The following is a 12,253-nucleotide window of genomic DNA, read 5'->3' on the forward strand; positions in this document are numbered from 1 at the left end:
AATTAAATGCTAAAAGAGACCTGCATTTTTTTAATTAAATGCTATAAGAGACCTGCAATTTTTAATTGATCTATTTCTTCTTAAGAAAGCAAAAAAAATAATCTATCGTTTTAAGAGAACTTTTAGTCTCAATCTCCATGGGCCTACTATTTTGTTGAGGCAAATATTGTATTTGGATTTGTGTAAATATGAATTTTAACAAAGGGTTTTTCGTGAAGTCAAATTTGTATTTAAAGATTTAGAGGTTAACTTTAGTACATGGGTTTTTCATGTAAAATTTGTTTTATTTATTATTTATTATTTTTATTTTTATTTTGATTTTGTAAAAGAGAAAATGGGATAGTGTATCAACTAATATATAATAAATAAGGAATCTTTAACCAAAACAACGTAATGAGTTTAGTCATCTTTTAAAAAGGTACCAATCTAAATAGGAAAATCATTATTTAAGACGACCCCATCCGTTTCAAAGTTTTTTCAAAGATTTAGTGAAACAAATTTTATATCTACATTTAGTGACTTAGTCAATATTGTGGGAGATTGTCCGCATGGGGTAGCTGAAGTGGCAGTGGCCGTGGAAATGAAGTCTCACCAAAACGGAAGTCTTGGGTTCAAATCTTGGGCTACCCTTCCCCTGTAGCGGGGTATGTAATGGATATGAAAATTAGAGAGTCCTACCAAGCTTACAAAAAAAAATATTGTGGGAGATTGTTTTAACATGTTCTCTAGACACTGTCTAAACCTCTAATTGCCAGAGAATCTTGGAGAAAGACAGAGCAAATCCAAAAGAATTTTATAGCTTATAATCTTAATATTAATAATAATACAATTTGACTTTCCATCCTTCTCCTCATGATTTCGTCCTACCCTTCTTGTGGCTCGATCTTCTTAATCCCGCTTCCCCTCCTGCATTTCAGTATTCTTTTGTTGAGGCCCTGACTCCCTACCTTCTTTCTTTGTATTCTGTTCAGCAGAGATCCCTCTCTTGCCTTAGTTATCTCTCTCTTTTCCTGCTGCTCCTCAATTCCCTCTATTTGTGCCCCTTGCAGCGCCAGTCCTCCCCGCGATCCATATTTTTCTCCGAAAGATTACCTCTGCCTCCTCCCTGTTTCTCTTATCTTTGTTAGCCCCGGCCTCATCTCTGTTTTAATCACGAATTCTGTCCCTTCTCATTATAGCCAACCCCTTCCTTCCATCCTGCTCTTCATTTATCCGCTCTTCATTAATCCGCTCCCCCTTCCTTTTTTCAGTAATCTGTTGTTGAGCCGACTTCCTGTGATTATTCTCGGATTTCTATTCAGTAGAAAACATTCTGTCGCCTTTGTTATCTCCCTTTTTTCTAGCTGCTCCATCTTTGTTTTAATTGTAGAAATAGTCCCTTCCCATTATAGCCGGCCCCTCCTCTCCATTTAGCAACAGGACAATTTTAAGGAATAAAAAATGTCACGGAGTGAAGATTGTTTGCATTGTGCAAACCTCTAGGCGGAGTTGGAACAAATCAGAGCGCGCAAAAGAATTCTGGATGCGAAATTGACTCACAAGCTCAGATGACCAGCGAAAAATATGAAGTTGACCTTAATCTCTTCCTCCATAGGGTCTCCTCACTCCAGGAGCAGTTCAACGATCTAGCCAACCGATGCAGCCACGCTGAAGAGTCAATCGAAATTCTCAAATACATGCTGGAGAAACGTAATGCACCCAACACTAGCTCATCAAGTTTCAAGAATTCCGAAGAGGACAGCAAACCGGACGAGTCAATGGCCTGCCAGATCAGCCATATCAATATAGACGAGGATGCACTGCAAATTCTATTTCCTTTTATCTCAATTTGTCAAAATCTTCACTTGTATTTGGTTCCTTCAAGTCAGAAATGACATTAGCTTAGGAGAATTTTGTATTGCAAACTACCTTCAAGCTCAACCTTTGGGCCACAATCATGTAACTCAAGAGCTTAGTCTCCCAGATCTTTTTGGAATATAACAAGCAACCGACTAGGTTAAAAAAAAAAAATAATCCACTTTATCCTATCCTCCTCATAAAAGCGAGTCTCTCCCCTATTGAGTGCGTGACCATGGTTAGGTACTGAATGTATAAGAACAAGATAAATAACATAGATGACAAGAGGCTCTTCAAAATTGCTTCCAACTACAGTGATAACCTCTAGTGGCTAAAGTGAGGATGGGATCAAGACACCAAGTCTTGACTAAATCATTGGGTATATAGGAAGATGTCATCCTACAAAATACCGATAACATTAAAAATATTATTACATCTAAATTTAAAGAGGAATTGTGGTGCAATAAAAGAGTTAGAAAATAAATGGAAGTTAGGATACTACAAGGTGGTGGTCAACCCTGATCTAGAAGATCATTTCTGACTAGTACAAAAAAGAGAATGAACATTGGTAAAATGTGAACCTACTCCCTCGAGCTACATAACAAAATTGGGCATTGGAAAATTTTGAAAACACCATGAGATACAACAATTTATCATATTTGTGATATTAAGAGGATTAAATATGAAAGACACTTTCTCTTAGAGTATCTTACATGCACCCAAATTAGAACTCAATTTCAAAATATTTGTTACAGTACTGATCTTCTAGCTTCCTAAGTCATCAAAATTATGGTAATCTTGGAATGCTTCTCTTTTTGAGTATAGAAATAAGCTTTTAAAAGAATCTCACTAATCTTTCACTTTTTTTAAGAATGATAAATCAATTATGATTTTAATAGATATTAATCATCATAATTATTTCTCACACACATTTTTCATAATTACATTGAAGGTGTTTTCTTTGCGGGCTTGGGGTGAGTAGACACTATTCACCCCAACCAATCTTGACACTGCATTTTCGTCACCCTCCCTCCAAATAAAAGTTGACACTTGGCATTGCAGACGACGTTATGGAATTCACTAAGAAGTGCATTGTCGTTTCTTCGCCCTAGAAACATTTTTCTTGCATTGTTTCTTCGTCATGGAAGCATTTCACTTGTGTCATTTTTTTAACCTGTGCTTTGAGTTCCTTGAGCAGCTGCAACAGAGAAAAAGACCATCTATTAACCCATTTTTGAAAAGGAGAGCTTTGGAGGGCAGAACCTAATAAACAACTAACCAGACAAAAAACTCTGAGCTTATCTGCACAGGTTGAGATCTGAGATTAAATGTTGTTCTCTGGCAAGCTAGGTACCATAGGATTTCCTGAAACTTTGACAACAATCTTTCTAGTTTCTAGTAACCTAGAACCAAAGGCATGTCGTTCACATTTAATTGACCTAAACTATACAATTTTTGTCAACCACCACTAACTACTTTTGATGGTTTGCGCCATCGGTTGTTATTCATACAAACATTCTCTTATAGTTTATATTTCATATTTGTAGAGATTAAAAGGATCTACAAATACACATGACATACAAAAATGTCATCAACAATATTGTCGGTGTTTATGTATTATCGTTGATAAAACACGGATGAAACTACTACAAATCGATTCCAAATACCAAAACTCTAAAAAAAAACCCACAACCATCTCTACTTTATAGATTCTTTATTCTCAAAACCCTGAATTCTAATTTTCAAAAAAATGTATTGTGTAACAACTCTTTCCACGGGTCACATCATTGGTCATTAATGATACTTTAATAGTTAGTTCTATACGAGACCTTTAATTTGCAGAGATCAAAGAGAGTAGTCATTGATTTCTTACATACAAAAATATGGTAAACAACATTTTCACCTCTCATTGATTGATGTCGATACGAGCCCACAACCCTCTTCTACTTAATATTTTGAATAGTTTTAAACTGTGAAACTAATTGTTTATTCACTCACGAATTCTTTATTTTTGACTTTGGAAATCTACTTACTAACTCGATGTGGAGTGGAAACCCAATCCTTACCCTGTGTTATTGTTATTTTGCCAAAAGATTTCCTTCATGAATCAAATGTTGCTGCTTTTCCAAATGACCAAGAATGAAATAATTATTGTTATTTTGTGAAAATATTTCCTTTACGAATCAAATACTGTTGTGTTTCCAATTTAATAGGAATTAAACATTTGAACTAATATTATTTGTTCTTATGCTAGAGTGGCCAATGTAGGTTCAAATTTTCCCTTAAACATTTAATGGGAAGTCTACATCACTTTGAAATAAAATATTTTAGAATTGAAATTATATTTGTTAATCATAGTTAAGAAAAAGAAATTGGTATACTACAATAACTTTGAAATAAAAATATTTTAGAAGTGAAAATATATTGATTAATCATAGCTAAGAAAAATTGGTATATTATAACAACTTTAGGTGTATTTGTTTGGAAGAGGGATAATAGATATTTTTTTTAATCTTTGAGACATGAAGGGATGTGATTTAGTTAAAACCTTCAAGTTATTTTATCATTTAATAAAATGTTGAACTAATGTGGTTGCTTTTTAATGGCATGTCAGTTTGAATCATGTGGTTTTGCTCCATTTACTCTAGGTGGGTGAGAGGAGTGGACACTCTGTGAAGTTGTCGCCATTGGTGAAGTTGAGTCTTTGGAAGGCCATTAGCCTCCATATCTAGGCTTCATTGTCATCATTCTCAATATTGTTGTTATAACATTGGTACATAAAAGGTATAAAAACCCACTAGTCGAATGGTCCATTTGTTGCTGGCATCGATCCTTCATTCAATTCACTGGGTAGCTCTGCTCAAGTGATAGGGTTTGGGTCTAGCATTTCCACTTTGACAAAATAATGAGCATGTTGATGTGGCGGAGTTGGAGCATGAGGGTTGTGTCATTTTCAGCGAGTAGCAGCGCTCACAACTATTGGGACCTCCTTGAAATTTGCATATAATGACATATTTATGAGGTATAAATGAATTTGTATGTGTAGGGTGGTTTTTCAACTGCCATTATTTAAATGGATACTAAATAATTTGTTTCATTGTTTCAAGGGAGCTGAGAAATAGGAACATCTTCTTTCTGCCTCGTTCTAAGTCACCATTAGAAACATATAATATAGTTATTAACAACTCATTTTAGGAGATTCAAATCTGGTGCACAATTGTTTTCACATATTATAATAGAATCATAATTTTGTTTAGTGATCTAACAAGTAAATAAAAGCTAAAAGTGTAGATTTGTGGCTATAACGAATTTATTGCTTATAATTTTTTTTTCTTATTCAAGAAAATTGATAGACTTGTCGCCTTTCACTGAGGAGACTTGGGACCGAGTCAGTGTATTGCCACTAAACTCCTAAGCCCAACACAATTGCCCATAAACTTTGCTAGACAAGTAAACCAAGTTTCAAACCTGGGTGAGGCCCCTATATTAGTTGGAAAATTCCTTCCGATGTGGGACATCCATAGTTCGGCCTAGCATATCGCTTATAAGTTATTTTTAAATTTGTTACATGTTGGGGATTGTTCCCTTAGGGATGTAAATATAATTTACTTGCAATACATTTGTTCGGTGTGTATTTTTTTGGGTTATTGGATATAAGTGAAATATATGATATTACTATTTATATTTAAAGTTTGGTCATAAAACTTAAATTCCACTAAAAATAATTTTGAAAGATGAAATTTTTAAATTTACATATTTTTTTTAATTGAGCTAAAGACTCTTTATAGCTCGATATGGAGGAGATGTTGTCCCATAACCTTACATTTAAAAATAATAAAATAAAACTTACATTAATAGATTAAAAATTATTAATAACCAAAAAATATTTCAATGTGGACTATAAATAAAATACTTCAATGCGCACCTTAATTTTACACCAACTTTATATAAAGAGTTATAAATTCATTGAAAGTAGAAAACATTCTAATTTTGTACTTTTTTATTAAGAGGGACATGTGTAATTCCTTTACTATTCAATATGAAGTTGACACCTAGCATCTAAAATAATATTGATATTACAACCTACTAAGAAGGAGATATGTAATTCACTCCATAGTTAACATACATGTAATATTTAAAAAAATATTTTAGTTTTAACAATAAATAAAGTATTTCAATGTCCATATTAATTAACATATTTTTGTATCAATTTTATATAGAGGGATAAAGTATTATTGAAAATGAAAATGAAAATTTTCTTCTATTTTCACTTTCCCATATAATAGAGATATACAATTCTTTAACTATTTAAAAATATTGCAGTGTTGTCTTCAAATAAAATATTTGAAGATCCATATTAGTTGATATATTTTAATAGCAACTTCATATAGAGAAAATTACAAAATGATTTTAATGTTGACCATAAATAAAATATTCAAATATTCACCTTAAATAAAAAATTATTTAGAGATTTCAATTACTTTCTCGAGAGTTGTGTAATTTATTCAATTCTTAATAACATTTTTTTTTTTTTTTTTAACATGATTCATAAATAAAATATTTCAATATACTTATTAAGTAAAATTTAAAATATTTGATATTATTATAGAGAGATATTTTAATGTAAAAAATGTAACCATCTTGACTATATATCTAAATAAAAGAGATATGTAAATTGACTGATGATGTATATATACCTTAGATTTATCAAATATTAAAAAGATCAAATATTTAAAAGTGCAAGTATTTTTTAAAATTTTATATTTTAAAAAACATTTATATATAATTTTTATTTTTTATTTTTTAATATGTGATAAATCTATAATTAGAATAAATTTATATTAATTATTTTTTAAAATAAAATATTATAATTTAAAGTTATTTTATACCTAAAAACTTTTAATTAAAATATTTTTAATCTTTATTAAAACCAATATTTAAAAATACTTAATAATTATAAAATTATAAAAACCTATATATAATTTCAACTACACAACTAACCTAAAACTTATACTTAAATCCAAATATATAATCTATAATTTACCTATGATATCAACCTCATTTAAAAAAAGTGAATAAAAAATGAAAAATTTGATGGAAAACAATATCATAATCCATATATGATAACAAACCCACTTTTTAGAGCGTCATAAAATAATAAACAATAAAAATATAATAAATTCCCTAAACAAGTAATATTTCGAATCTTCCTTGATGTATTTGTTAAGATTCTTCTGCAAACGCAATCTTCATTTGTTAATAAATAATTAAATGCTAAAGGAGACCTGCATTTTTTAATTAAATGCTATAAGAGACCTGCAATTTTTAATTGATCTATTTCTTCTTAAGAAAGCAAAAAAAATAATCTATCGTTTTAAGAGAACAAAGAACTAAAAAAATAATGGAATTAACAAAATATCTTCATGAGTGATGTATGGAACTTTTAGTCTCATTCTCCATGGGCCTACTATTTTGTTGAGACAAATCTTGTATTTGGATTTGTGTAAATATGAATTTTAACAAAGGGTTTTTCGTGAAGTCAAATTTGTATTTAAAGATTTAGAGGTTAACTTTAGGACATGGGTTTTTCATGTAAAATTTGTTTGGAAACAAAATACTTATAATTTAAAAAGATTTATTATTTATTATTTTTATTTTGTAAAAGAGAAAATGGAATGGTGTATCAACTAATATATAATCAATAAGGAATCTCTAACCAAAACAATGTAATAAGTTTAGTCATCTTTTAAAAAGGTACCAATTTAAATAGGAAAATCATTATTTAAGATGACTTTATCCATTTCAAAGTTTTCTCAAAGATTTAGTGAAACAAATTTTATATCTACATTTAGTGACTTAGTCAATATTGTGGGAGATTGTCCGCATGGGGTAGCTCAAGTGGCAGCGGCCGTGGAAATGAAGTCTCACCGAACCGGAAGTCTTGGGTTCAAATCTTGGGCTACCCTTCCCCCGTAGCGGGGTATGTAATGGACATGAAAATTAGAGAGTCCTACCAAGCTTACAAAAAAAGAAAAAATATTGTGGGAGATTGTTTTAACATGTTCTCTAGACACTGTCTAAACCTCTAATTGCGAGATAATCTTGGAGAAAGACAGAGCAAATCCAAAAGAATTTTATACCTTATAGTCTTAATATTAACAATAATACACTTTATCATTCCATCCTTCTCCTCATGATTTCGTCGTACCCTTCCTGTGGCTCGATAGTATTAATCCCACTTCCACTCCTGCATTTCAGTATTATTTTGTTGAGGCCTTGACTCCTTGCCTTCTTTCTCTGTATTCTGTTCAGCAGAGATCCCTCTCTCACCTTAGTTATCTCTCTCTTTTCCTGTTGCTCCTCAACTCCCTCTATTTATGCCCCTTGCAATGCTAGTCCTCCCTGCAATCCATCTTTTTCTTCGAAAGATTACCTTTGCCTCCTCCCTGTTTCTCTGATCTTCGTTAGCCCCGACCTCATCTCTGTTTTAATCGCGGATTCTGTCCCTTCTCATTGTAGCCAGCCCCTTCCTTCCATCCTACTCTTCATTTATCTGCTCTTCATTAATTTGCTCCCCCTTCCTTTTTTCAGTAATCTGTTATTGAGCTAACTTCCTGCGATTATTCTCGGACTTCTGTTCAGTAGAAAACATTCAGTTGCCTTTGTTATCTCCCTTTTTTCCAGCTGCTCCATCTTTGTTTTAATCGCAGAAACAGTCCCTTCCCATTGTAGCCGACCCCTCCTCTCCATTCAGCAACATGACAGTTTTAAGGAATAAAAAATGGCACAAAGTGAAGATTGTTTGCATTATGCAGACCTCCAGGCGGAGTTGGAACAAATCAGAGTGCACCAAAGAATTCTAGACGTGAAAATTGACTCACAAGCTCGAATGACCAGTGAAAAATATGAAGCTGACCTTAATCTCTTCCTCCATAGGCTCTCCTCACTCCAAGGGCAGTTCAACAATCTAGCCAACTAATGCAGCCACGCTGAAGAGTCAATCAAAGTTCTCAAATACATGCTGGAGAAACGTAATGCACCCAGCACTAGCTCATCAAGTTTCAAGAATGCCGAAGAGGACAACAAACCGGACGAGTCAATGGCCCGCCAGATCAGCCATTTCAATATAGACTAGGATGCACTACAAATTCTGTTTCCTTTTATCCTAGTTTTCAAAATCTTCACTTGTATTTGGTTCCTTCAAGTTAGAAATGACATTATCTTAGGAGAATTTTGTATTGCAAACTACCTTCAAGCTCAGCCTTTGGGCCACAATCATGTAACTCAGGAGCTTACTCTCCTAGATCTTTTTGGAATATAACAAGCAACCGACTATGTTAAAAAAATAATAATAATATGCTTTATCCTATCCTCCTCATAAAAGCGAGTCTCTCCCCTATTGAGTGCATGACCATGGTTAGGTACTTAATGTATAAGAACAAGATAAATAACATAGATGACAAGAGGCTCCTCAAAATTGCTTCCAACAACAGTGATAACCTCTAGTGGCTAAAGTGAGGATGGGATCAAGACACCAAGTCTTGACTAAATCATTGGGTATATAGGAAGGTGTCATCCTACAAAATACTGATAACATTAAAAATATTATTACAGCTAAATTTAAAGAGGAATTGTGGTGCAACAAAAGAGTTAGAAAATAAATGGAAGTTAGGATACTACAAGGTGGTGGTCAACCCTGATCTAGAAGATCATTTCTGACTAGTACAAAAAAGAGAATGAACATTGGTAAAATGTGAACCAACTCCCTCGAGCTACATAGAAAAATTGGGCATTGGAAAATTTCGAAAACACCATGGGATACAACAATTTATCATATTTGTGATATTAAGAGGATTAAATATGAAAGACACTTTCTCTTAGAGTATCTTACATGCACCCAAATTAGAACTCAATTTCAAAATATTTGTTACAGTACTAATCTTCTAGCTTCCTACGTCATCAAAATTATGGTAATCTTGGAATGCTTCTCTTTTCAAGTATAGAAATAATATTTTAAAAGAATCTCACTAATCTTTCACTTTTTTTAAGAATGATAAATCAATTATGGTTTTAATAGATATTAATCATCATACTTATTTCTCACACACATTTTTCATAATTACATTGAAGGTGTTTTCTTTGTGTGCTTGGGGTGAGCAGACACTATTCACCCCAACCATTCTTGACACTGCATTTTCGTCACCCTCCCTCCAAATAAAAGTTGATACCTGGAATTGCAGATGACGTCATGGAATTCACTAAGAAGTGCACTATCATTTGTTCGCCCTAGAAGCATTTTTCTTGCATTGTTTCTTCGTCGTGGAAGCATTTCACTTGTGTCATTTTTTTAACCTGTACTTTGAGTTCCCTGAGCAGTTGCAATAGAGGAAAAGACCATCTATTAACCCATTTTTGAAAAGGAGAGCTTTGGAGGGCAAAACCTGATAAACAACTAACCAGACAAAAAACTCTGAGTTTATCTGCACAGGTTGAGATCTGAGATTAAATGTTGTTCTCTAGCAAGCTAGGTACCATAGGATTTCCCGAAACTTTGACAACAATATTTCTAGTTTTTGGTAACCTAGAACCAAAGGCATGTCGTTCACATTTAATTGACCTAAACTATACAATTTTTGTCAACCACCACTAACTACTTTTGGTGGGTTGTGCCATCGGTTGTTATTCATACAAACATTCTCTTATAGTTTATATTTCATATTTGTAGAGATCAAAAGGATCTACAAATACACATGACATACAAAAATGCCGTCAAAAATATTGTCGGTGCTTATGTATTATTGTTGATAGAACACGAATGAGACCACTGCAAATTGATTCCAAACACCAAAACTCCAGAAAAAACCCACAACCATCTCTACCTTATAGATTATTTATTCTCAAAACCATGAATTCTAATTTTCAAAATGTATTATGTAACCACTCTTTCCACGGGTCACATCATTGGTCATTAATGGTACTTTACTAGTTAGTTCTATACGAGACCTTTAATTTGCAGAGATCAAAGAGAGTAGTCATTGATTTGTTACATACAAAAATATGGTAAACAACATTTTCACCTCTCATGGATTGATGTCGATACGAGCCCACAACCCTCTTCTACTTAATATTTTGAATAGTTTTATACTGTGAAACTAATTGTTTATTCACTCACGAATTCTTTATTTTTGACTTTGGAAATCTACTTACTAACTGGATATGGAGTGGAAACCCAATCCTAATCTTGTGTGCTTGCTGCCAAAGTTTATTATTATTTTGCCAAAAGATTTCTTTCATGAATCAAATGTTGCTGCTTTTCCAAATGACCAAGAATGAAATAATTATTGTTATTTTGTGAAAATATTTCCTTAACGAATCAAATACTGTTGTGTTTCCAATTTAATAGGAATTAAACATTTGAACCAATATTATTTGTTCTTATGCTAGAGTGGCCAATGTAACTTCAAATTTTCCCTTAAACATTTAATGGGAAGTCTCCACCACATTCTAAAAAATATATTTTAGAATTGAAATTATATTTCTTAATCATAGTTAAGAAAAAGAAATTAGTATATTACACTAACTTTCAAACAAAATATTTTAGAATTGAAAATATATTGGTTATCATAGCTAAGAAAAATTGATATATTATAACAACTTTAGGTGTATCTGTTTGGAAGAGGGATAATAGATATTTTTTTTTAGTCTTTGGGACATGAACCTTCAAGTTATTTTATTATTTAATAAAATGTTTAATAAAATGTTGAAGTAATGTGGTTGCTTTTTAATGGCATGTCAGTTTGAATCATGTGGTTTTGCTCCATTTACTCTAGGTGGGTGAGAGGAGTGGACACTCTGTGAAGTTGTTACCATTGGTGAAGTTGAGTTTTTGGAAGGCCATTAGCCTCTATACCTAGGCTTCATTGTCATCGTTCTCAATATTGTCGTTATAACATTGGTACATAAATTGTCTTCCAGGTATAAAAACCTACTAGTCGAATGGTCCATTTGCCGCTGGCATCGATCTTTCATTCAATTCACTGGGTAGCTCTGCTCAAGTGACAGGGTTTGGGTCTAGCATTTCCACTTTGGCAAAAGAATGAGCATGTTAACATGGCGGAGTTGGAGCATGAGGGTTGTGTCATTCTCAGCGAGTAGCAACGCTCACAACTATTGGAACCTCCTTGAAATTTGCATATAATGACATAATTATGAGGTATAAATGAATTTGTATGTGTAGGGTGGTTTTTCAACTGCCCTTTTTTTAAATGAATACTAAATAATTTGTTTCATTGTTTTAAGGGAGCCGAGAAATAGGAACGTCTTCTTTCTGCCTCGTTCTAAGTCACCATTAGAAACATATAATATAGTTATTAACAACTCATTTCAGGAGATTCAAATCTAGTGCACAATTGTTTTC

Source organism: Pinus tabuliformis, chromosome 6 (genome assembly GCF_031772625.1).
Source record: "Pinus tabuliformis cultivar Carrire ecotype Pingquan chromosome 6, CPIR1, whole genome shotgun sequence".
NCBI lineage: Eukaryota > Viridiplantae > Streptophyta > Pinopsida > Pinales > Pinaceae > Pinus > Pinus tabuliformis.